Source organism: Hypanus sabinus, chromosome X1 (assembly GCF_030144855.1).
Source record: "Hypanus sabinus isolate sHypSab1 chromosome X1, sHypSab1.hap1, whole genome shotgun sequence".
Lineage (NCBI taxonomy): Eukaryota > Metazoa > Chordata > Chondrichthyes > Myliobatiformes > Dasyatidae > Hypanus > Hypanus sabinus.
The window spans coordinates 27,580,872-27,605,259 of NC_082738.1; the positions used below are offsets into that span (position 1 = coordinate 27,580,872).

A 24,388-nucleotide genomic window follows, 5' to 3' on the forward strand; every position below is an offset into this window, starting at 1 on the left:
ACCCTTCTCACTCCCGCACAAGGCGAACAGCAGCTGGACACTGAAGGATAATCTTTCTGACGGAGAAGGAATAGGAGATGATGAGAGGTTTATGCGAGGCACAGATCACAGTACAGAGCCACTGGGCAGAATAGCCTGTCAGGCTGTAAATTCCATGCAATTCTATAATGAGAGATAAAATTCCACCTCCTTAATGAATAGTTTGGCTCAAATTCCCAAGTCCCTGACTGCTCAGTAATAGAACTCCAGGTTCCAGCCTCCTGATGAGTTCAGTGCTGGGTTGCTCTCAAAAATATTATTTCTGGAATAGAAAATAGGAAGCTCAGAGAAAAAAAATAACTGCAAACACAGCAAAATTACAAAGTGTTGCCACTGCACACATGGATGGTGTAATCAGTATTGTGTTAGCGTGTCAAATGCATGATAGTGTGGGAGGCCTTTTCAAGCAGGGATGGGGTAATCATATAGGAAATACACTATTAAAGCTGTAAAATAAGAAAATCTGAACACTGGATAACAGCCAGACAGGAAGAGGCAGCAATAAGAAAGTATTTGAGTTTCTCCCACATCCATACAGTGACGGCTGCCAAGGCTACAGAGAAACAGGAAACTGAAGGAACAGATTTAGTCAAGGGGACTGGCTATGACAATGAGGGGAGGGCTTTTGAAACTTAATTCCTTTTTCTTTTCCTTTGGCTGTGTGTATGTGTAAGCGTGCGTGTCTTTTTATTTCTATTAACGTTGAGACAATCTGGAGAGCAGGTACTGGAGCATTGCCTTCACAGCCCTGATGGGGAACTAATCTGCATTTGTATACTGCCACTTCATTAGTGAAGAAACTAAGAATTGTCAAGGTAAGTCTGAGGCAATACTTCTTTCAGTGTTAGTTACCTTAATTAGTGGCCTGCCGTTAATATTTACATTGGAGCATATGATTCTACCCTATATCTATGAAATGTGGTCAAATGTTGATAACATTGCCTTGTGTGAAAGATAAATTATATGCTTTGTCCTAATGCAAGAGCTTGCTTCATAATCAGATGCCAGAGTTTCACTCTTTAATGTGTACGCAGGGCAAAAGTAGTATTTATCAATAAATTATAGCTAATATGGTTCCCGTAAATGGGGCCAATACTTAAGAGCTTGCCAGTCAAGTTAAGCTTTATTTGTTTAAGGGCAGGTTGGGAGGTTTTGTTTCGACTATGAGCAGTGACAAGAGTGAGGAGTGTTGACGGGTTTAGGATTGGAGGAAAAGGTTCCTGATATGTGCCGCGTGTGGCAAAATTATAATCGTGCTGTTTGGATTTGATTCCTGCCTTGGAAGAGACATTCCTCTCTCCTCCCTGCCCTCCCCCACTCTCCAACAGCAGCGAGTGATGCCCGACCAAACCACTCTGTGAATGAAGCTCACTTCTCAAACACGCGCTACCCTTGTCAGTGTGAGGGCAGAGGAATTCTCAAGCAGTTTAGATGCGCTCTGCCTGAAGGTTTGCCGATTTGTTTCAATTCTGACTATCAAGAGGTCAGAAAGTTGCTGACAGCTGGTATGCACTCACCACAGACATTAATTCCTGTGATGCAGGGTGTCGGTCTGAAATGTCAACAAGCCATTTTCCTCCAAGGATCCTACTTGGCCGGCTAAGTTCCTCCAGCAGTTTGTGTGTTGTTACATAACTCATCACAGACAGGCACGCTTGGACTAATATCCCGCTCACCACAAACCACCAGGCTGGCAAAGCTGGCATCCCAAGCTGGCAGAGGCAGAAATGATCCCCTGGGTGTTAACCTGGCATTGGAAGTAGATTGGACCCCTCTGACAAAGTTTCCCTCACCTTCCCCGGATCTATCTATCACATCCACAGTTCCCGGGCAGTCTTCCCTCCTTTCAATAGATCACCAAAAAGAACGTTGAAGATCAAAACATCCCTTGACTTTCATCTCCTTCTCTGTCACGAAACTCTTCGTCTCTGCTCTTCAAGTCCAGGGGATCATTGAAGCAAGGAAGTGAACCAACACTGTCTGGTCACAGTGAACCAGTGTCAATGTGTTGGTGCCTACTTGAGCCACAAAGTCTGGTTTGTGTTTTCAAAGGCTGGGCTGGTTTACATAGCAGGAGAGACACACATTTCTCCGGCGCCCCTCGCAGTGGTCCTCGCCACCTCACAGCCAACAAATTTCTCTTGAAGTTTTAATATATGCAGTCAAATTATGCATTGCAAGCTCCCACAAACAGCAGTGGCATAGTAAGTAGATAATCTGCTTCTTCCGTGAGGTTGATTAGCAGGGTACATTTCAGCTGGAGCCGGGTGCTGCCATTTTCCTTTCAGATGGTGCAATAGGGTTTTTTACAGTTACCTGCGAGAGTGGGTCATGATGTTAAGGTGTCAGACCAGAGACCAGAGACCAGATTTTTGGTGCAGACCATTAAATCACTGACTTCTAACACACTACTGAGAGAGTGACCCCCCCCCCCCCCCCACCGCCAGTGACAGCTGACACAAATTTATACAGTCCTGATTGCTAGCTGTACTATTTTTCCTGGCTCCAAAGTCAATGAGCATAGAACAGTACAGCACAGGCCCTTCAGCCCTGACATTTGTGCTGACCCTGAATCCACTGAATCCCTTCTGCCTGCACATGACCTGTATCACTCCACATTTATGTGTCTGTCTAATAGCCTTTTAAACACCTCTAACACATCTGTTTACACCACCACCTCTGGCAACATATTCCAGGCACCTATCTGTGTCTGTGTAGAGAAAACCTTGTTCTGCACATCCCCTTTAAACGTCCCTGCCACCCCATCTTAAACCAATGTCATCTGGTATTCAACATTTCCACTCTAGGAAAGCAATACTGGCTGTCTCCCCTATCTACCCCTCACGTAATTTTATAAAGCTCTAGCAGGTCTCCCCTCAGCCACCGACGCTCCAGAGAAAACAACCCAAGTTTATCCTTTATAACTCATGCCCTGTAATCAAGGCAGCATCCTGCACCCCCTCCATAGTCTCCATAGACTTCCTGCGATGGGGTAACCAGAACAACATGCCAGGCTTCAAGTGTGGCCTAAGCACAGCTTTGGTTACCTTGTTTGTTCTCTGAATATTGATTACTTCCCAACTTTGCCTTGATGGCGTGATCAGTGTGCTTTCATTTCCCCCCCCCCCATTAATTTTCACCTGCTCCGCTGACTTCTTGTTCATGTATTAATCCACTTCCAGTCCCTTTCCGTGTGCTTATCCCTCAGCTGCAAGCTCGCGTAAAATGGAGGATTATTCCAATCATCCACATGCAATGCCCAAGAATTCTATGGGACTGATATCTCCCATTGTCATCCTTGCTTCCTGCAAGATCTAGCTACATCAGGGGTTCCAAATCTTGGTTAATGGTAGGGGTCCATGGCATAAAAAAGGTTGGCAACCCCAATCTACATAAGAGCAAGAATCCTACTCCCCTTGGCTTTGGTCAGCTTGGTACGTGGGTGAGATCAGGCACTTGCTGTCTTGAGCACCATCATTTGCCTGATGTGTAGAAACATTTAAAATTGGCTCCACAAAAGTTAGTGGATACAGTCCAGTCCATCATGGGTAAAGCTCACCCCACCACTGAGCACATCTACAAGGACCGCTGTGACAAGTAAGCAGTATCCATCATCAGGGACCCCACCTTGCAGGCCATGCTCTCTTCTCATTGCTGCCATCGGGAAGGAGGTCCAACAGCCTCAGGTCCCACACCACCAGGTTCAGGAACAGTTATAACTACAACCATCAGGCTCCTGAACTTGTGTAGATAACCTCACTCACAACAACTCTGAACTGACTCCACAACCTATGGACCCATTTTCAAGGACTCTACAACTCACGTTCTCAGCATTACTATTTATTATTTTTTAATTTGTTTGTTTGTTTGTTTGTTTATTTATTTATTATTTGTTTTTTTTTGTATCTGCACAGTTTGGCTTTTTTGCACAATGGTTGTCAGTCTCTGTGTAGGTTTTCATTGATTTTACTGTATTTCTTTGTTCTACTGTGAATGCCTGCCAAAAAAATGAACCTCTAAGTGGTATATGGTGACAGATTTGTGTTTTGATAATAAATTTAACCATATAACCATATAACAATCACAGCACGGAAACAGGCCATCTTGGCCCTCCTAGTCCGTGCCGAACCCTTAATCTCACCTAGTCCCACCTACCCGCACTCAGCCCATAACCCTCCACTCCTTTCCTGTCCATATACCTATCCAATTTTACCTTAAATGACACAACTGAACTGGCCTCTACTACTTCTACAGGAAGCTCATTCCACACAGCTATCACTCTTTGAGTAAAGAAATACCCCCTCGTGTTTCCCTTAAACTTCTGCCCCCTAACTCTCAAATCATGTCCTCTACTTTGAACTTTGAAATTATTGAACTTTGTGTTTGCACTGGCTGTGATATCATGGGCCAGTGAGCAATTTGTGTGTCCAGACCTCCTCTGTCACAGAGATTCACCATTCCATCAGTACAATTTTTAAAGAGCACAGCCTGGGCTGGAGAACTGATGCAGTTCCGAGCCACTTACAGCACAAGATGCTGGAATCTGGAGCAACAAACGGTCTGCTGGAAGAATTCAATGGGTCAAGCAGCATTTGTGTGGGGAAAGGAATCATTTGTGTTTCGGATCACCCCACAGACGCCGCTTGACTCGCTAAGGTCCTCCAGCCGACTGCTTGTTGTGTAAGTGGGGAACAGCAAGAAAGTTGAACCTTTTATTTACTTAATCAGACGGCCTTTTGTGATCAGGAATATTGTGTTCCATTCTGGTCGCCTCACTATAGGAAGGAAGAGCAAGCTTTAGAGAAGGTGCAGAGGAGATTCACCAGGACGCTGCCTGGATTAGAAAGCATAGCTTATGAGTGAACTCAGACTTTTCTCTCTGGAGCAAAGGAGGATGAGAGGGGACTTGATAGAAGTGTACCAGATGATAAAAGGCAAAAATCAAATGGGTTGCTGGGGACTTTTTCCCGGGGTGGAAATGACCAATACCAAGGGGCATAATCCTTAGATGAATGGAGGAAAGTATGGGAGGGGATGTCAGAGGAATGTTTTTTACACAGAGTGGTGGGTCATTCTAGGGGGGGTAGAGGAAGATACAATAAGGGAACTTTAAGAAATTCTTAGATAGGTACATGGAAGATAGAAAAATGAAGGGCTATGTAGGAGGGGTTAGATTGATCTTGGAGTTGGTTAAAATATTGGCACAACATTGTGGGCCAAAGGGCCTGTACTGCAAAGTCCTATATTCTTGTCATTCCTGCTGCTCTTACAACCATTCACAAATCTTGGATAAGCTGCATTCTGGTGGTTTGCATAGTTTCGAAACCTGTGGAAGTAAATCTGTGCTTTCGACGCCCGCTGCCCACAATTAGATGGTAGCCAATTGTATTTGACTGAACGCCATCCTTTCCTGTTGCAAATGGATCCAACAGTAAAGGGCATAGGTTTAAACTGAGGACTAAGAGATTTAGAGGGATTTTTTTTTTACCCCCAGAGGAAGGTTGGAATGTGGGACACACTGCCTGAAGGGATGGTGGAGGCTGAGGCTCTCACTACATTTATCAATCATCTGGGTGAGCCCTTGAATTGCCAAAGCAGAGAAGTCTAGAGAGGACGGTGGGTAAAGGGGGTCAGTATCAGTGGGAGGTTGATTGATGGTTGGCACAGGCATGGTGGGCCACAGGTCCTGTTCCCATGCTGTGGCAATCAAGAGAGGTGGAGAAGTTCTGTAGAAACATTTTAAAACCGCTGAAGTTCAACACTCCACCACCCCAAAAGGAAAATAGTGCAATTTCACAGCAGGAAAATTAAAGTTTGTGATGCAGAGTACAAATCAGTGTGAGACAGAAGGGAGGAAGGAGAGAGCACTCTGGAGCAATTTTGACCTCTTCCTGGCCTTGCACTCCCCACCCCCTCATTGCCATCCCACTGCCCCCAGCACACAAACAGCTCAGCCTCCTGTGAATCAGGAACAGATAAAAACAACTTTCACAATCTCCATTCATCATAATCTGCCGTGGCTCTGCTGCTCAGTAATTACAGCAGAACAACTGTCTGTGCCGGAGACCTGCCCTCGCCTTTCTCCCTCCCACCCATTTATCAAAATAACCGAGCCTTCAGCAGGTAACAAATTCATCTTGATGTCTTCTCCCTTGCAATCGCGGCAAAAGAGGCATTTTGCTTTCATGTCATTCTCGAGCTTTCTATTACACTCACAATTTCCCTCAGCCTGAAGCTCTTCGTAATATTCTCATACAAAACAAGCATCTATGAGAACTAAAGTAACACCAAACAAATACTGGAGGGATTAAACAGAATCTATGGAAGTGAATAAGCAGGCGATGTTTCGTGCCGAGAGAACTGTCATTGGACCAATGTGCCAGTCTTTCAGATCAAGTCTGGGATGCTGCCTGGCACTTGCAAAAGATCCCACAACACTGTTTCTCAATTGGAGGTTTGGACTGCATCTCATCACCAGCAATTGCACCCGCTCCCCCCCCCCCCATTTTGAGTTTGCCAAAATTTCTGCCTCAGACAATGCCACAGAGGCAGAATGATCAGCCTTTTACCCCGTTCACGTTTGCGGGAGCTTACTCTATGCAAATCAGCCTGTTTCCCCGTAACAGCAACATCAAGTTCAGTGATTTGGGGAGTACTTAGAATATAAAGAAAAGACCTAGTTCACTTCATCTTTCCTCATAAGACATGCTCTCTAATCCAGGCAGCATCCTGGTAAATCTCCTCCACACCGTCCCTAAAGCTTCCACGTCCTTCCTATAATGAGGTGACCAGTGTAGCCTAACCAGAGCTACAACATCACTTCACAGCTCTTGAACTCAATCTAGTGCAGGCTCACACACCATGCGCCTTCTTAACAGCCCTATCAACTTGTGCGGCAGCTTTCAGGAATCTGTGGACATGGACCCCGAGTTCCCTCTGTTCCTCCTCACTGCTAAGAATCCTGTTATTGACCTTGTATTCCACCTTCAAATTCAACCTTCCAAAGTGAATCACTCTTCAGTTCTCCAGGTCAGACTCTGGAGACTCTGGTAAACTTGCTTCCTTCAGTCTCTTAGTCCTTGTGCATATCAGATGTAGATTTCCACTGGTAACCACATTCTGAAAGTGTGGGAAGATTACATCTGGCAACCATTTCTGGGGGTTTTTTTTGCAATTTTAATGAAGGGCATGCCATATCCCAAAACTGTTTAACAGCTGGTGGAGTACTTTAAAAGTGAATAATTCAAAATCACAAGAATGATCCCAGGACCGAAAGGTCCAACATATGAGGAGTGTTTGTTGTCTCTGGGCCTGTACTTGATGGAGCTCGGAAGGATGGGGGGGATCGTATTAAAACCTGCCGCATACTAAAAGACCGGGACAGAGTGGATGAGGAGAGGATGCTTCCACTAGTAGGAGAGTCTATGACCTGAGGGCACAGTCTCAGAATAAAGGAACGGCCCTTTAAAACTGATATGTGGGGGAATTCCTTCATCCAGAGGGTGGTGAATCTGTGGAATTCGTTGCCACAGACGGCTGTGGGGGCCAAACCACTGGGTATATTTAAGGCAGAGATTGATAGGCTCTTGATTGGTAAGGGGGTTAAAGGTTACAGGGAGAAGATGGGCAAATGGGGTACAGTAAAAAAAAATCAGCCATGATTGCTGCAGCCTCAATAGGCCAAATGGTCTAATGCTGCTCCTATATCTTATGGTGTTGTGCTGTTGGTATTGGTTTACTGTTGTCACACAGAGTAAAAGCATTTGTTTGCGTACCATTCAGACAGATCATTCCATACACAAATACATTGAGGTAGTACAAAGGGAAACAGAGGGTAGAATATAGTGGTACAGTTACAGAGGAAGTGTTGTACAGGTTGACAACTAAAGTGCAAGGGTCATGACAAGGTGGATTGGGAGGTCAAGTGGGCATCATTTCCCATATAAGCGGCCCATTCAAGGATCGTAATAAAGCGGGATGGAAACTGTCCTTGAGTCTGGTGGTACTTGCCCTCGATAATTTGTATCTTCTGCCTGTCATGAGGGGCAAGACAAGAGAATGTAGTAGCGGGCAGCAGACACAGCATTGCAGAGGATAATTATGGCAGAGGTACTGCTGCCTATCCTTATTGTTTGTGTTCTGTTGGCCAGGAAGCTGAGCATCCAGATGCAGAGGGGGAGTCAGAGTCCTACGTCTAGTTTTTTTTTTAATTTCATTTAATATGCCAGAAATTGTCCTGATTTTGTTTACAATGCAGATACCATCCAAAAGCAAGTTGTCATTGCAGTAATAAATCTGGGAAATCTCCCCATTAACTTGACAAGGTCAGCAACAGATAGCGTTCCTAATCCATTTAAAAGCTCTCAAAGTGAATGGGAAAAAAACACACCCACTGGTTCCCAGTATGAGTTATTTGTTACATATTTTTTTATTTTGCACAATGGCTGTTTGTCCATCTTTGTGTGTAGTTTTCAACGATTCTATTGTATTTTTTGTGCTGTTGTGAATGCCCACAAGAAATGGATCTCAGGGTAGTATACGGTGACATATACATACTTGCATAATAAATTGACTTTGAAATTTGAAAGTCTCCTGTGACACGCCTCAGGATGTTGAACCACATCAGTGGGTATGATATCAATCTGAGTGGGCTGTGGGAGTAAGAAACCTCTGGGCCTGAAGATCTACAGAGTTTCCCATTGCAAGAGAGTGGAGGTAATCCAAGGAAGCCACATTAATGATCAGAATGATCTTAGTGAGATACAAATCCAATCATTAGTTCGCTGATGACATGACAGTGGTGGGGCTCATCACCAACAACGATGAGACAGCCTAAGGAGAGGAGGTGGCAGATCTCGAGGCCTGGTGCCAGGTAAACAACCTCTTCCTCAATGTCATCAAGACAAAGGAGATGGTTATCGACTTCAGGAGAACTTACACCAACGACACCGCTCTTTACATCGATCGCACAGCAGTGGAAACTGCAAACATTTGGTGTGCATCACACGCAACCTCTCATGGTCCCAAAACACGTTGTACACAGTCAGGGAAGCTCACCAACACTTCTACATTCTGAGGAGGCTGAGGAAAGCTGAACTTTGCACATCCATATGCATTCCACAGATGCACAGTAGAGAGCATCCTAACAAGCTAAGTCACTGCTTGGTGCAGAAACAACGGTACTGACAGGAGGGCTCTACTACAGCTAGTCAAAACTGCCCAATGCATCACCGGCACCAGCCACCCACTATCAAGGACATATGTACAGAAAGGTGCCAGAAAAGAGCCTGCAATATCATGAAGGATCCCACACACCCTGCTCATGGACTGTTTGTCCCACTCCCGTCAGGGAAGAGTTTATGTAGCATCCACACCAGGACCACCAGTCTCAAAAACAGTTACTTTCCTAAGCAGTGGCTGATCAACACCTCCACCCGCTAACCCACCCCTCCACACCCCCAACCACCACTATGTTATCATTTCCTGTCAGTCACCTTATGCACAGACACTCCTGTGCGCAGCGTCACTTTATGGGCATACAATCAATCTATATACAGTATACAAGCTATCTGTAGTTATTGTGTTTTTTTATTATTGTCTCTTATCTTAATGTGTTTTTTTTTTGTGCTGCATCGGATCCGGAGTAACAATTAATTTTGTTCTCCTTCACACTTGTGCACTGGAAATGACATTAAACGATCTCGATTCTTGATTCTGACTCTGTGCACTCCAGGTCCCACAGCCTTCAACCTGCTTATTTGTACAAACCAATCAATATCATCTTTGAAACTTGTCTCAACAGATTATTTTTTGTGGAGAGAGTGTGACAAGTTTTCACAACCATTCGTGTGAAGGAAGGAGTTTAGGGACTTGGGTGTTGAAGATTATTAATATGACTGAATGTCTCTAAGTTTGCCATCACCAGGTCAAAGTGGGCTTGCAGTCATTCTGACTGTTGTAACAGGAGGGAAAGTCAAACCAGAGTTGATAATAAAACAGAAATTAGGACAGGTCACCAAATACAACCCCATGAATCACCATTCTACACTTTGGAGAAGTATAGTCAACATTTGAGTTCTCAACCCAAGATCTCAACTGTGCTTTTTCTTCTATGGTTGTGCCTGAACTGCTGAGTTTCTCTAGAAGTTTGATACTCTAGACTCCAGCATCTGCAGTTTCTTGTGTCTCCAATCTTTCAACAAGATTGTATCACAATTATCAATAATGTGTGTAACATTCAAAGTTTTTTAGGTGAAGTGATAAGGATTAATGACCTAGGACTTTGGTTTCTACATTGTTCTTCGCACAAAAGTTAGATGTTTCGGAATATAATGACACTCGACCAGGGGCCCTTTACAAATGCAGTCAACTCTGTTACCTCCTGTTAAAATATCACATGGGCAAGTAGGCTGGACTGCATAGATGCCAAAATTCTCAAGAACAAATTAATACAGGTCCTACTGTATGAAGTCAAGAAACATAAGCCTCATCATTATTTCATATACAATGAGGGCAAGAAATATCTTTTACAGGGCTAAGCACTTGATGCTTCCCAAGACCACCAAGTTATCAACACACCGATATTTGTGTTTTATATCCAAAAGTAATCAAAGATCCCAGTTTCCTGAGGCTGCAGACCTTGTCATAAAAAGAAGGGCAGGTGATCCATGTGTTTTGTCATTGTTTTACTGTTTCCTGAAATGTTCAAACACCAAATCGCTGATCAAACTGTAAAGCTGATTGAGTCACAGCTCCCAGTGGACAAAATCATTTGTCATCTATGACTGTTATGGAGCATTCTAGCACACCAGATCACTTCCTCTTCACTCCCACTTCCAAACAATTTCTTAATTACTCTTACTACTTTAATTCCTGCCTCATTTACTCCCATGAAATGAATTCCAAGGGACCAAAGGACACATGTTGAATCCCTTTGTAAGCATTACCACAGGACCAAATCATTCCCATTGAATACGAGTCCATTGGACTAAATCATACCAATCAATTCCTGATATATAAAATACCATGATACTAGATCACTCCAAGAAACTACAGAGCCATGGGATTACACTGACTATTACCACACAGCTTTTGACAGCTGAATAATGTGTGTCTATTCCCATCAATTAACTCCCACCATCTACAATTCCGAAGAACAAAATCCCAAGTTCAAGATTCAAAGTTTAAGTTTATTGCCTAATCCTGTACCTAATAAAGTGGCCACTAAATGCATGTCCATGGTCTTCTGCTGCTGTTGCCCATCCACTTCAAGGTTTGATGTGTTGTGCATTCAAATACGCTCTTCTGCACATCACGTAGTCACTTGAGTTACTGTCGCATTCCTGTCAGCTTGAACCAGTCTGGCCATTCTCCTCTGACCTCTCTCCTTAACAAGGCACAGAACTGCCATTCACTGGATGATTTTGCACCATTCTCTGTAAACTCCAGAGACTGTTGTGCGTGAAATTCCCAGGAGATCAGCAGTTTTCGAGATGACCTATCTGGCACCAACAATCGTTCCATAGTCAAAGTCACTTAGATCACATTTCTTCCCCGTTCTGATGTTTGGTCTGAACAACAATTGAACCTCTTGACCATGTCTGCATGCTTTTATGCATTGAGTTGCTGATTAGATATTTGTATTAATGAGCAGGTGCACAGATGTACCTAATAAAGTGGCCAGTGAGTGTAAGTTAACATAAACTTAAATTGGCATAAATTAGATGTATCTTACATTACAAAATAAACTAACAGAATCATGATGACATTGGTGCATGATGAGAGGTAAAAATAAAATAGCATTAGCATTACAAGTTTAAAAACCCTTTGATCTGAAACCTTAACTGTTTCTCTCTCCATGGATGCTGCTTGACCTGTTGAGTGTTTCAATAATTGTTTTCTTTTCCTTACATTAACATTCCTCATTTCCAAATCCAATTAGGAAAATGGCTTTGGAATCCTGTAGGATTCAAAGGCATCACTGCTCATTCTTCTGAACTCTAAAGGTTATAGGTTCCCAACCTATTCTCATGGGACAATGCCAAGTGCATCTTGAGAAACACACTGGCAAGTCTTCTCACTTTGTCCCCTCAGATCCAAGTATATCCTTTCTCCAGCATAAGGACAACTCAACACACTAAATGCTGAAGGAACTTAGTAGGTCAGGAGGGAAATGGGCAGTTGATACATTAGGCTGAGACCATTCATCCAGTGAAGATGAAGGGTCTCAGCTTGAAACATCGATTGTTCATTTCCCTCCATAGATGCTGCCTAACCTGTGTTGTGTGTGTTGATCCAGAATCCAGCAACTGCAGTCTCTGTGTCTCCTGAATTTGTGATATATGGTAGCACAAACAAACTCTTCAGGAATTTTTCCCATTTCTGGCCACTCACATAGATAACCACTCCCTCTCGTCACCCCAGCAATGTATCTCAATGCCAGACTTGGCCATTCTTTAATCCCCAATCCAGCTGCTCTGTAGCCTTTCCAGGTATGATATCCAACCCAGCCCCATGTCATGCCAAAATGGCATCAGTTCTGTACCATTAATATGTCATTGCCACAATCTGACTTCAAGAAGACCAAAGTTATTTCATTCATGGATTGCACCATAAAGAAGCAGGACCACGTTATCAGTGGAATTGTGGTCAGAGAGTACTACAGCATAGAAACAGGCCCTTTGGCCCACCTAGTCCATGCCAACCTGATCTTCTGCCTCGTCCCATTTACTTGCACTCAGACCACATGCCTCCCCTCCTATCCATGTATCTATCCAAACTTTTCTTAAATGTTACAATTGAACCCACATCTACCACTTACACTGGCAGCTTGTTCCACACTCACGTGACCCTCTGAATGAAGAAGTTTCCTCTTAGTTTCCCCTTAAATATTTCACCTTTCACCCTAAACCTATGACCTCTAGTTCTACTCTCACCCAAAATGAGGGGGAAAGGCCTGCATACATGCACTCTATCTATACCCATCAAAATTTTGTATACCTCCATAAAATTTCCCTTCATTCTCCTGTGCTTCAGTAAATAAAGTCTTAACCTATACAACGTTCTGTGCAGATGGGAAATAACATCTCCTCCTCACTGGCAGTCAACACTGGTGCTCCTCAAGGATGTGTGCTGAGCCCACTGTTCTACTGTCTCTGTACCCACGATTGTGTGGCTGGGCATAGCTCAACTGGCATCTATAAATTTGCTGACAACACAACTATTGCTGACAGAATCTCAGCTGGTGACAAGGAGGCATACAGGAGTGAGATAAATCACCTCGTTGAGTGGTGTCACAGCAACAACCTTGCACTCAACATCAGTAAGACCAAGGAATTGATAGTGGACCTCAGAAAAGGCAAGTCGAGGGAACACATACCAGTCCTCATTGAGGGATCAGAAGTGGAAAGGGTGAGGATTCAATTTCCTGTGTGTCAACATCTCTAAAGATCTATCCTAGGCCCAATGTATGAATGCAGTTATTACAAAGGAGGCATGACAGTGGTTATCCTTCATTAGGAGTTTGAGGAGAACTGGTGTGTCACCAAAGACACTCACAAGTTTCTACAGATGTACTACGGAGAGCGTTCTAACTGGTTGCATCGGTGTCTGGTATGGAAGGGCCACAGCACAGGATTGGAAAAAACTGCAGAAAGTTGTAACCCTATCCAGCTCCATCACGGGCACCAGCCTCCCCAGCATCCAGGACACCTTCAAAAGGCAATGCCTCATGAAGGCAGTATCCACCATTAAGGACCCCCATCACCCAGGACATGCCCTCTTCTCATTGCTACCATCAAGGAGGAGGTACAGGAGCCCAAAGATACACACTCATTGTTTTAGGAACAGCTTCTTCCCCTCTGCCATCAGATTTCTGAATGGACAATGAACCAACCCATGAACACTACCTCACTATTTATCCCTCTTTGTGCACTTCTTATTATAATTTATTGTTTGTATTACTGTATTGATGTACAGATTAATTAATTAAAAATTAATTTTGTGAATGTACTGCTGCCACAAAACAAATTTTATGACATATTCTAGGATTGCCTATTCCTCCTAGTCTGTCCAAGTCCTTCGGCAGACACTCTACTTCCTCACCACTGACTGTCCCTCCATCTATCTTTGTATCATCCACAAACTTGGCCACAAAGCCATCAATTCTGTCATCCAGATCATTGACATATAATGTGAAAAGAAATGGCCCCAGCACCTATGCCCTCTACAATATGTTCAGCATCACTGCGCCAATTAGATTGATTGCTCAGCCTGGCATTGAACTTGTGATCACTTGGATCATGTGGCTTGTTGGCACCAATTACCAAATCTTTCCTTGGTCTTAGAAGCAGGGCATAGCACCAATTCATCAAAACCATTGCAGTGAGTGTCTGATAAGAGACTCCACAGACTCTGTTAATAATCCTTAAGTGTAAGAGTAGCAATCTAACTGAGTGGGCTAAAATGGAAGAAGACAATACATAGAAAATATTTCCTTTCTGGGGAAATCAGGGACATGTGAGCTGTGCCCTTGGGTTTTGAACTAGGATGACCAGAAATGAAACCAGGAACATTGCTTCACTCAAGAAGTGATCGGACCGGAGCTGAAACGGAATTGGGACTATCAGCGTCAGTGTACGCCTTGTTGAATCAGGAGATCAAGAGTTGAATCATAAATGGAACAGCAGGCTGAGGAGTTGAGGGGTCTCCTCCTGGTTGAAAATCGGAAGAGCCTCCCAAGGCTTTTCTTCTGTTTGTTTTTGTGATGAAAATAAGAAAACAAAAAACACGATCTCTTGCAAATGCCCAAAACTGCATGGGAAAAGTCTGGATTTCACATTTAGATTTCTGCTTTTAATTTGTGCCAACGGGGAATATGATTTGGCAGCAAAACAAGCTGAGGATGAAAACAGCTTGCCATTCGAAACCAGGATCTGTCAGCACTACATCCTGTGCTCCATATTTTATTAAAGAGGAAGTTCAGCGACAGTTTAGCCGTACAAAGGCTGAAGGGCTTGAGGAGGGCACAGACCTTTCATAGTCACTGAGGTCTGACTTGTGCGTGCATCTACAAATGAAAAGTTGGTGTCAGTGTTGGGAAGCTTTTGGTGCGACTGATCGAAGGGACAAGATTACTCTCAGCTAATCTCCAGCCAAGGTGAGGCTCTTCCACCTTAACCCTCAGCCGACTTTCGTGTGAAAGATGAAAAAACTTTGAGAGAATCAGTTTCATTCTTTATAGCTGCCAAGAAACAAACTTGGCAGCTTTATGCTAATATTCTCAGCTTCCCAGAAATGCAGGGTTTTGCAATCAGCCAAAAATAAGTCAGTTCCTAACACCCTGCGGTGCTGAACAAATCGCAATGGAGGGACACAGCAGCAGCCTGTAGTGGCCTGTCCACCGTCCCTTGATGTCTTGTGCATGTGCCGGCCAATTGAGAGAGCAGCCAGACTTTAGATTAAAGGGAAACTGAATTCCCATGACAGAAACTGGGTTACTAACATATTGACTCGATGTGTCAAAAGTAACTCGGTTCTCCTAATGAGTCATTTTTCTCCTCTCCTTGGAGGAATGGGGTGGAGGATATCCAGAAACTGCATGGATTCAATTATCATGAAACTGGCTGTTGGTTTAAAATATAGCTGAAAAAATTACTCCGGCATTTCGATGGCACAATCACTAAAGGCGCTCTTTGGCATACTTCGTGTTTTCTAAATAGAACCCAAATAGTTACAGTAACTTCATCATCAACTGAGTGTTCACTGACCTGCAGTGGCTCTCATACCCAAAATGAATTCACACATTGTAATGGCTATTCACTTTCAAGGATCTGAGAGGGCTTTTTGCTAAACTCAGCTTCCTACTGCAGCAGGATGATCTTTCCAAAAGATCAGAGTTGTTTTATGACAAAGTTAAACTTCTAATAAGTATTCCTTGCTCAACTCCTTGGTGTAAGCAAGAACCAGTCTTCAGTTCTTAAGACCATAGGATATAGAAATAGAAGTCAGCCATTTGGCCCATCGAGTCTGCTCTGCCATTCAATCACAGGCTGATCCAATCCTTCCAGTCATCCCCACTCCCCTGGCTTCTCCCCATACCCATTGATGCCCTGGCTAATCAAGAAACTATCCATCTCTGCCTTAAATGCACCCAATGACTTGGCCTCCACAGCCATTCGTGGCAACAAATTCCACAGATTTACCACCCTCTGACTAAAGTAATTTCTCCGTATCTCTGTTCTAAATTGGATGTCCTTCAATCATGAAGTCGTGCCCTCTTGTCCTGGACTCCCCTACTATGGGAAATAACTTTGGCATAGCTAATCTGCTCAGGCCTCTTAACATTCAGAATGTTTCTATGAGATCCCCCCTCATTCTCCTGAACTCCAGGGAATACAGCACAAGAGCTGCCAGATGTTCCTCATACGGTAACCCTTTCATTCCTATAATCATTCTCATGTATCTACTCTGAACCTTCTCCAATGTCAGTATATCCTTTCTAAAATAAGGAGCCCAAAACTGCACACAATACTCCAATTGTGGTCTCACAAGTGCCTTATAGAGCCTCAACATCACATCCCTGCTCTTATATTCCATACCTCTAGAAAGGAACGCCAACATTGCATTCGACTTCTTCACAATTGACTCAGCCTGGAGACTAACCTTTAGGGTATCCTGCACAAGGACTCCCAAGTCCTTTTGCATCTCTGCATTTTGAATTCTCTCTCCCATTTAAATAACAGTCTGCCCGTTTATTTCTTCCACCAAAGTGCATGACCATGCACTTTCTAACATTGTATATCATTTGCCACTTCTTTGCCCATTCTCCTAAACTATCTAAGTCTCTCTACAGGCTCTCTGTTTCCTCAACACTACCTGCTCCTCCACCTATCTTTGTATCACTGGCAAATTTACCCACAAATCCATTAATTCCATAGTCCAAATCATTGGCATACATCATAAAAAGCAGCAATCCCAACACTGACCCCTGTGGAACTCCACTGGTAACCGGCAGCCAGTCAGAATAGGATCCCTTTATTCCCACTCTCTGTTTTCTGCCAATCAACCAATGCTCCACCCCTGCTAGTAACTTCCCTGTAACTCCATGGGCTCTTATCTTCCTAAATAGCCTCATGTGCGGCACCTTGTCAAAGGCCTTCTGAAAACCCAAGTACATCACATCTACTGCATCTCCTTTGTCTACCTTACTTGTAATTCCTCAGAAAAATTGCAGTAGGTTTGTCAGACGGGATTTTCCTTTCAGGAAACCATGCTGGCTTTAGCCCATCTTGTCATGTGCCTCCAGGTACACCGTAATCTCATCCCTAACAATCGATTCCAACAACTTCCCAAACACTGATGTCTTAAAGTAAATTGCAAGCAGTCATCTGTTTGAAGTTAAAAGGACACCCAAGAAATATGGAATGCAGAAAGCAGAACTGAAATTCCTTCCTCAAACTTCAGTTTTGGAAACATGACTCATTCACGTGCAATGCTCTTTTATTTTGTAAGAATCATAACTGTGCTTGTGAAACCCTTTGTAGTTTTTTTTGGAATTTGGAAATATTTCATAAATTGGAAATTCTCTGTGGGTGTGAAATATGAGTTCAGAACTATTTGTCTAAACTTAAACTTGTATCATTAAAATAAACTGTGTTTAAACTATTTTGTTAGCTCAAAGTATTTCGTCCTTGCTAGGGAGGGGGAACCCACCTCTCAGATAGTGGGTATTGGCAGTTCAACCTCGCTGCAGAGGCTGGATAGAGAAGTAATCTAGTCTTTGAAGAACAGGTGGATACTGTATCCATAGACATCTATATCGAATATGGCTTAAAATGTTCTTTTGAGTTTTGGGCTTTGCAAACAAAGAACCCAATACTAACACACCACCACCATTTTTGTAATTGCTTTCAACTCTGGAACACCTTGTCAATTTTTTACTCCATCTTGGTTGTCCCTGGCACTCATCGCTCTTACATTCACTGCCATTCTGTTACCAAGGCCCCAGAGCTCTAGAATTTTCTCTCTGCACCTCTCTACCCCTCTTTCCCCTCTTAAGAATCTGCAAGGTAAATAAAACTCCGGTTAGACCACACTTGAATATTGTGTTCAGTTCTGGTTGCCTCATGGTAGGAAGAATAGATTTGGAGAGGGTGCAGTGGAGATTTACCAGGATGCTGTCTGGATTAGAGAGCATGTCTTCTGAGGACAGGTTGAGTGAGCTTGGGATTTTCTTTTTGGAGTGAAGGAGGATGAGAGATGACTTGATAGAGGTGTACAAGCATAGATCAGGTGAAGAGCCAGAGACTTTTTCTCAGGGCTGAAATGGCCAGTACCAGAGGGGGCATAGCTTTAAGATGAATGCAGGGAAGTATGGGGGGATGTCAGAGAAAGGTTTTTTTTACACAGAGAGTGGTAGTTGTGTGGATTACCCCCCCCCCACCCCCAAGGGTGGTGGTAGAGGCAGATACAGTAGGGACATTTAAGAAATTCTTAGATAGACGCATAGAAAAAATGGAGGGAATGGTTAGATTGACCTCAGAGTAGGTTAAAAGATAGGGAATACATGGGCACAAGCGAGTGATCGTCTCAGTCACTTCTCTTGTAATCGCAAGATCTTGTTGGACATTGGTATGCTGCGAGTCCAATTCTTATTGGAGAACGGCGGGGTAGGTGGATGTGGACAATGGGGGAGCTGTGCGGCCTTGGTTGTAGCAAGGACTAGGCCTCAAGCTGCATTGTCGTCTGCTTGCAGCCAGTCAGGGAGAGGCATTAGAGTTGGCCACTCACCAGAGTGCCGGAGGCGGTGCGTGCCGCATCCATGCTGGACTCTGTAGTGACTGAATGAGGGAAGAATTAGGTAAAACTACACTCAGTGGCCACTTTGTTGGGGATCTCCTGTACCTAATAAAGTGGCCACTGAGTGGGTGTTCGTGGTCTTCTGCTGCTGTAGCCCACCCACTTCAAGGTCCAATGTGTTGTGCATTCAAAGATGCTCTTCTGCACACCACTGTTGTAACAGATGGTTATTTGAGTTACTGTCGCCTTCCTGTCAGTGTGAACCAGTCTGGCCATTCTCCTCTGATCTCTGTCAATAACAAGGCATTTTCTCCCACGGAACTGACATTCACTGCAATTCTCTTTGTTGTTTTCGCACCAATCTTTGTGAACTCTAGAGACTGTTGCATTTGAAAATCCCAGGAGGTCAGTATATCCAAACCACCCCATCTGGTACCAACAATCATTCCTCAGCCAAAGATCACATTTCTTCCCCACTCTGATGTTTGGTCTGAATGACAACTGATCCTATTGGCCATGTCTGCATGCTTTTATGCACTGAGTTGCGACAACATGGTTGGCTGATTAGAAACTTTCATTAACAAGGTGTTTAGGTGTACCTAATAAAGTGGCCACTGAGTGTATGTCAGTGATAATAAACCTGTTTCTGTCTTCTGATAAACACAAATGATTCTGCAAATGCTGGAAATCCGGAGCAACACACAAAAATGCTGGAGGACCTCAGCAGATCGGGCAGCATCTATGGAGGGGAATAAAGAGCCAGCATTTCAGGCCGAGGTCCTAATTAAGGGTCTATTCTTCTGGTTCTACTGCTCCCTTCTACGGGGCATTAAAGATTCTCTGGGCCTTCAAGTCACAGCAGTTCACCTTAATATAAATAGTGTGGTCATTTTAAAAACTTTTCAGATGCATGCTTTTACTTTAAAATAAATTCATTTATATAATCTTCAACTAATATTTAAAGCTTCACTCAGCCACCGCTAACATTTGTTGGAGTCTTAGGCATATGATTCTCCGCAACAGTATTTTTCCGCCACATTCCCTGTTCTCAAAACGATACAAGCATCTCAGAAAGTTATCCTACATTAAAAATGTCTGAATTTGATGGAAAGCAATGAATCCACAAAAGACTTTCCACAGATTACATAGAATCTACTCTTTCACACTTCCATCCAACCTGTCTGATTCTCTCAAAGGAAATTCTTCGAAATTTTGCACTATTTCCCATCCCAATTGCTTGTTTTCCTCCAGTTTCCGAGGTCTGTGGTCCAAGCCAGACTGCCACGTGGTATGTTTGGTGCCAGCTGTGGGTATCCAGGCTGAAGAAGTGCACAGTGTTCCCAGTATTGACATACTGAGCTTCATGAAAGCAGAAACTCAGGCTGCACTCATCTGACCGTCTGAGTAAATAAAGATTTGCAGAGGCATGAAAACACTGGCATTACACAGTAGGAAGCCAGGCATTAAGATTAGCTCAGTAGGCTACAACTTAGATCTCAGGGTCATGGATTCATTCCCCACTGAAGACTTAATCACATAATTCAGGCTGACAGACAGAAATGCTGCCAGTCTGATGTCTACGTTCTCCCGTCAGTCTCATCTAAAGATGGACGACCTGCACATTATTGTATGTTGAGCATCAGGCTGCCAGTACTGCAGCTATCTAGCAGTTACAACTTTAACTGTGTCGGTGACCTGAAACATTCTAATGTTGTGAATGGTACTGGATAAACCTGAGTTGTTTCTTTTGATTTGACTGGAATTCCTCTGTGCGGTGTTTGAGCAAAGATGTTAACATTGAAAATATATACATCGCTTTAGCAGAAACTGGGCTTTCATATGAATGTTGATAATATGAAGGTGACATCCATCACCCGTGACATTTTGTTTATTTATTTGATTTAGCGATACGGTGTTGAGTAGGCCCTTCCAGCCCCAGCAAACCCACAACCCCGATTAACCTGAACCTAATCATGGGACAATATAGTGAGCAATTCACCTACTGATTAGTATGTCTTTGGACTGTGGGAGGAAACCAGAGCACCCGGAGAAAACCCACGCATTCCAAACAGAGACTCCTTACAGAACAGCGCCAGAACTGAACTCTGAACTCCAGAGTGCCCTGAGCTGTAATAGTGTCACACTAACCGCTACGCTACCGTGGCAACCATGCCTTCTTTGTTTTTACTATGGAAGGAGGTACAGGAGCCTGAAGGCATACACTCAACATTTCAGGAACAGCTTCTTCCCCTCTGACATCAGATTTCTGAACGGACATTGAACACGTGAACACTGCCTCACTATTCCAGTTTTTGCACAATTTATTTATTTTTGTAATTGATTGCTGTTCCTCTCTGTGCCTTGAAAGTCAGCTGGGGGTTAAGCTGGAAGAGATAACTTTAAATACAAGACATTCTGCAGTTGCTGGCAATCCAGAGTAACACACACACACAAAATGTTGGAGGAACTCAGCAGATCAGGCGGAATCTATGGAGAGGAATAAACAGTCGATGTTTCGGGCTGAGACCCTTCATCAGGACTCTGCTTCCATCATTTCCCCTGGCAGCCTCTTCCAGGCACCTGCTGCTCTCTGCGTAAAAAAGATTTGCTTTGCAAACCTTTAAAATTCCACCTCCTGCTTTCAAGGTTCTCTCTCTAGCATTTGACATTTCCACCCTGCAGAGAAAAAAAAATTCTGACTGTCTCGTATTTAGAAGTGCAGGTGCAAAAGCTGAACTCGGTTGCGATTTCCACAGCAAATGAAAATTTCACAGACTCGTGCTTGGCAAAGATTATAGAGGACAACTTAGAGCCTCATTCCTGAATCTGCATCATCAGGAGAGAAGGAAATTGGATGGTTCAACTTTAACTGGCAATTGTTAATCCTCAGGACTATCAGCTGCTTCTGAATCATCCACAGGGGAGGTTGAAGGGAAGTGAAGGAAGGGAAGAGAATAGTTCATGTAGAACACTCAGTGTTAAAAGGCTGTCATTGTAATGTACCCTGGCCAGCTATAGGAAGCAGGTGGCACAGTCAATGTAGAACAATAGTCCAGGATGGGTCTACACCTGGAGGGTAAGGAGGGCTGTAGATCCACAGCAGACATCACAGAGTCATACAGCATGGGGAAAGGCCCTTAAGCCCAATTAGTCCATGCCGGCAAAGATTCCCATCTAAGCTGGTCCCATTTGCCCCCGTTTTGCCTATACCCCTCTGAAAATAAATCTGCCATTTGTTTTTGATATCTATCACAGAAGCTCAATTAATAAATAAGAAATCAATAGAACATAGAATGATACAGCACAGTTCAGGCCCCTTGGCCCATGATTTTGTGCCTACCTTTTAACCCCAACCCTTTCCACCTGCGTAGCCTTCCATTTTTCTATCATCCATGTGCCTACCTAAGAGCTTATTAACATATCTGCCTCTACAAAACATGGTCTCTGATGCTTTCAGCTCAATGGGCCACTACACTGATTGCTGTATGTAACACTGAGGAAGCTGACTGACACCAAGCAGGGGGAATTAGCCAGGGTTTGCTCTCCTGACGATTCCCTGGGCGACCCTGCTCACAAGGAAAGGTGAGTCAAGGAAGCCCTGGACCAGGCTCAGCCCTCTGACCCTCCACCGCTCACTCAGGAAGGACTGTGACATGCCACTAAGAACGTTCGTTGCCAGAAATGCAGTGCCATGGTTGATCAATTACTTCATCACTATTCCGCCAGGAGGAACTGAGTGAGTCTGTGGAGAGAAATGGACAGTCAATATTTCAGGTTGAGGGTTTTCATCTGCACTGAAGCAGTGAGTGGAGATAACCCTGTAAAGACATAAGGAGAAGTTGTGGAAGAGATGACAGGTGAATCCAGGTGAGGAAGGGAGACAGCCTGATCATTGTAATTACTCCATTGGAACTTAGAAGAATGTAGATCAAAGTTCACAGTAAATTTACTATCAGTAGATCTTACCAACTACTACCTTGCGATTCATTTTCTTGCAGGCAGTTACAGCAAAAAAGAAATACAATTGAATTTTACAATAATATTATGAAAACATGCAAAGTTCGGATGGAGTGGACTGTGTAGATTCTGTAAGGAGCTCTCTCCTGCTGGGGAAATGTGGAAACAGGAGCAACAGCTTCAGAATAAGGGGGCAGCTGGTTAGTGTGAGGAGGTGTGAGGAGAGGGAAGTGAACGTTTACAATTCTCCATCCAGGAGGTGCAGCCTTTCAAAGCAGATTTTTTTTTTATAGATGTGACGAGGGTTACGGAAACAGGGAAGTGTAGCTAATGCTAAGATCAGATTTTATCGTAAAGAAAGTACTCCTCCTCGTAGCTTTGTTCTACCTTTCTTTGTTCTGAAAAATTAAATATCCTTGCATGATTTCACTCTAAGTTCTGACATTTTCACTTAATGCCCCACCCGCCAAGGCTGTTTCCGTGCTTTATTACTTTATAACATAGAAGGCAAAATACTGGCCCTTCAGCCCACAATGTTGTACTGACCTTTCAACTTACTCTGCAACCAATCTAACCCTTCCCTCCAACACAACCCTCCATTTTTCTTTCATCCATGTGTCAATCTGAGAGCCTCTTAAATGTCCCTAATGTATCAGCTGCCAGCTCTATTCCCAGCTGTGCATTCCAGGCACTTACCGCTCTCTCTGCCATCTCCGCTAAATTTTCCTCTACTCATCTTCAGTGGAAATTCCATGGATTTCATTGCTACAGACAGCTGTGGAGGCAAAGCTATTGGGTATTTATAAAGTAGAGGCTGATGGGTTCTTGATTCATCAGGGTGTCAAAGGTTACAGGGAGAAAGCACAAGAATGGGGTTGAGAAGGAAAATAAATCAGCCATGATAGAATGCAGAGCAGAGTCAATGGACCGAATGGCCCAATTCTGCCCCTGTGTCTTATAGTCTTATGGTCAAAGCCAAAATGTGATACTCAGAATTAAATGCAGGACTCCAAAAGGGATCCGGCCAGAAATGTATACCCTGTACACATCAGACTTCCAATATAACTCGGAGTCCTGCCATGTGCAGAAGTTCGCTGATGACACAGCCATAGTGGGGTGTGTCAGGAATGGTCAGGAGGAAGAGTATAGGAAACTGATACAGGACTTTGTGATATGGTGCAACTCAAACTACCTGCATCTCAATATCACCAAGACCAAGGAGATGGTGGTGGACTTTAGGAGACCTAGGCCTCATATGGAGCCGGTGATCATTAATGGAGAATGTGTGGAGCAGGTTAAGACCTACAAGTATCTGGGAGTGCAGTTAGATGAGAAGCTAGACTGGACTGCCAACACAGATGCCCTGTGCAGGAAACACAGAGTCGACTGTACTTCCTCAGAAGGCTGGCGTCATTCAATGTTTGTAGTGAGATGCTGAAGATGTTCTATCGGTCAGTTGTGGAGAGCGCCCTCTTCTTTGTGGTGGCGTGCTGGGGAGGCAGCATTAAGAACTGGGACGCCTCTCGTCTTAATAAGCTGGTAAGGAAGGCGGGCTCTGTCGTGGGCACAGAACTGGAGAGTATGACATCGGTGG

The 24,388-nt window shown here is 43.8% G+C and overlaps 1 protein-coding gene across 2 annotated transcripts in view; it reads left to right on the forward strand.

The window, feature by feature from the left end:
- Positions 1 to 685: 685 nt before the first annotated feature.
- Positions 686 to 24,388, forward strand: part of LOC132384726 (activin receptor type-1-like) — a 119,026-nt gene continuing 95,323 nt past the window's right edge. For both annotated transcript variants that reach the window (XM_059956139.1, XM_059956138.1), the window contains exon 1: positions 686 to 854. The gene's annotated coding sequence lies outside the window, so the exon portion shown is untranslated. The remainder of the gene's footprint in view (positions 855 to 24,388) is intronic.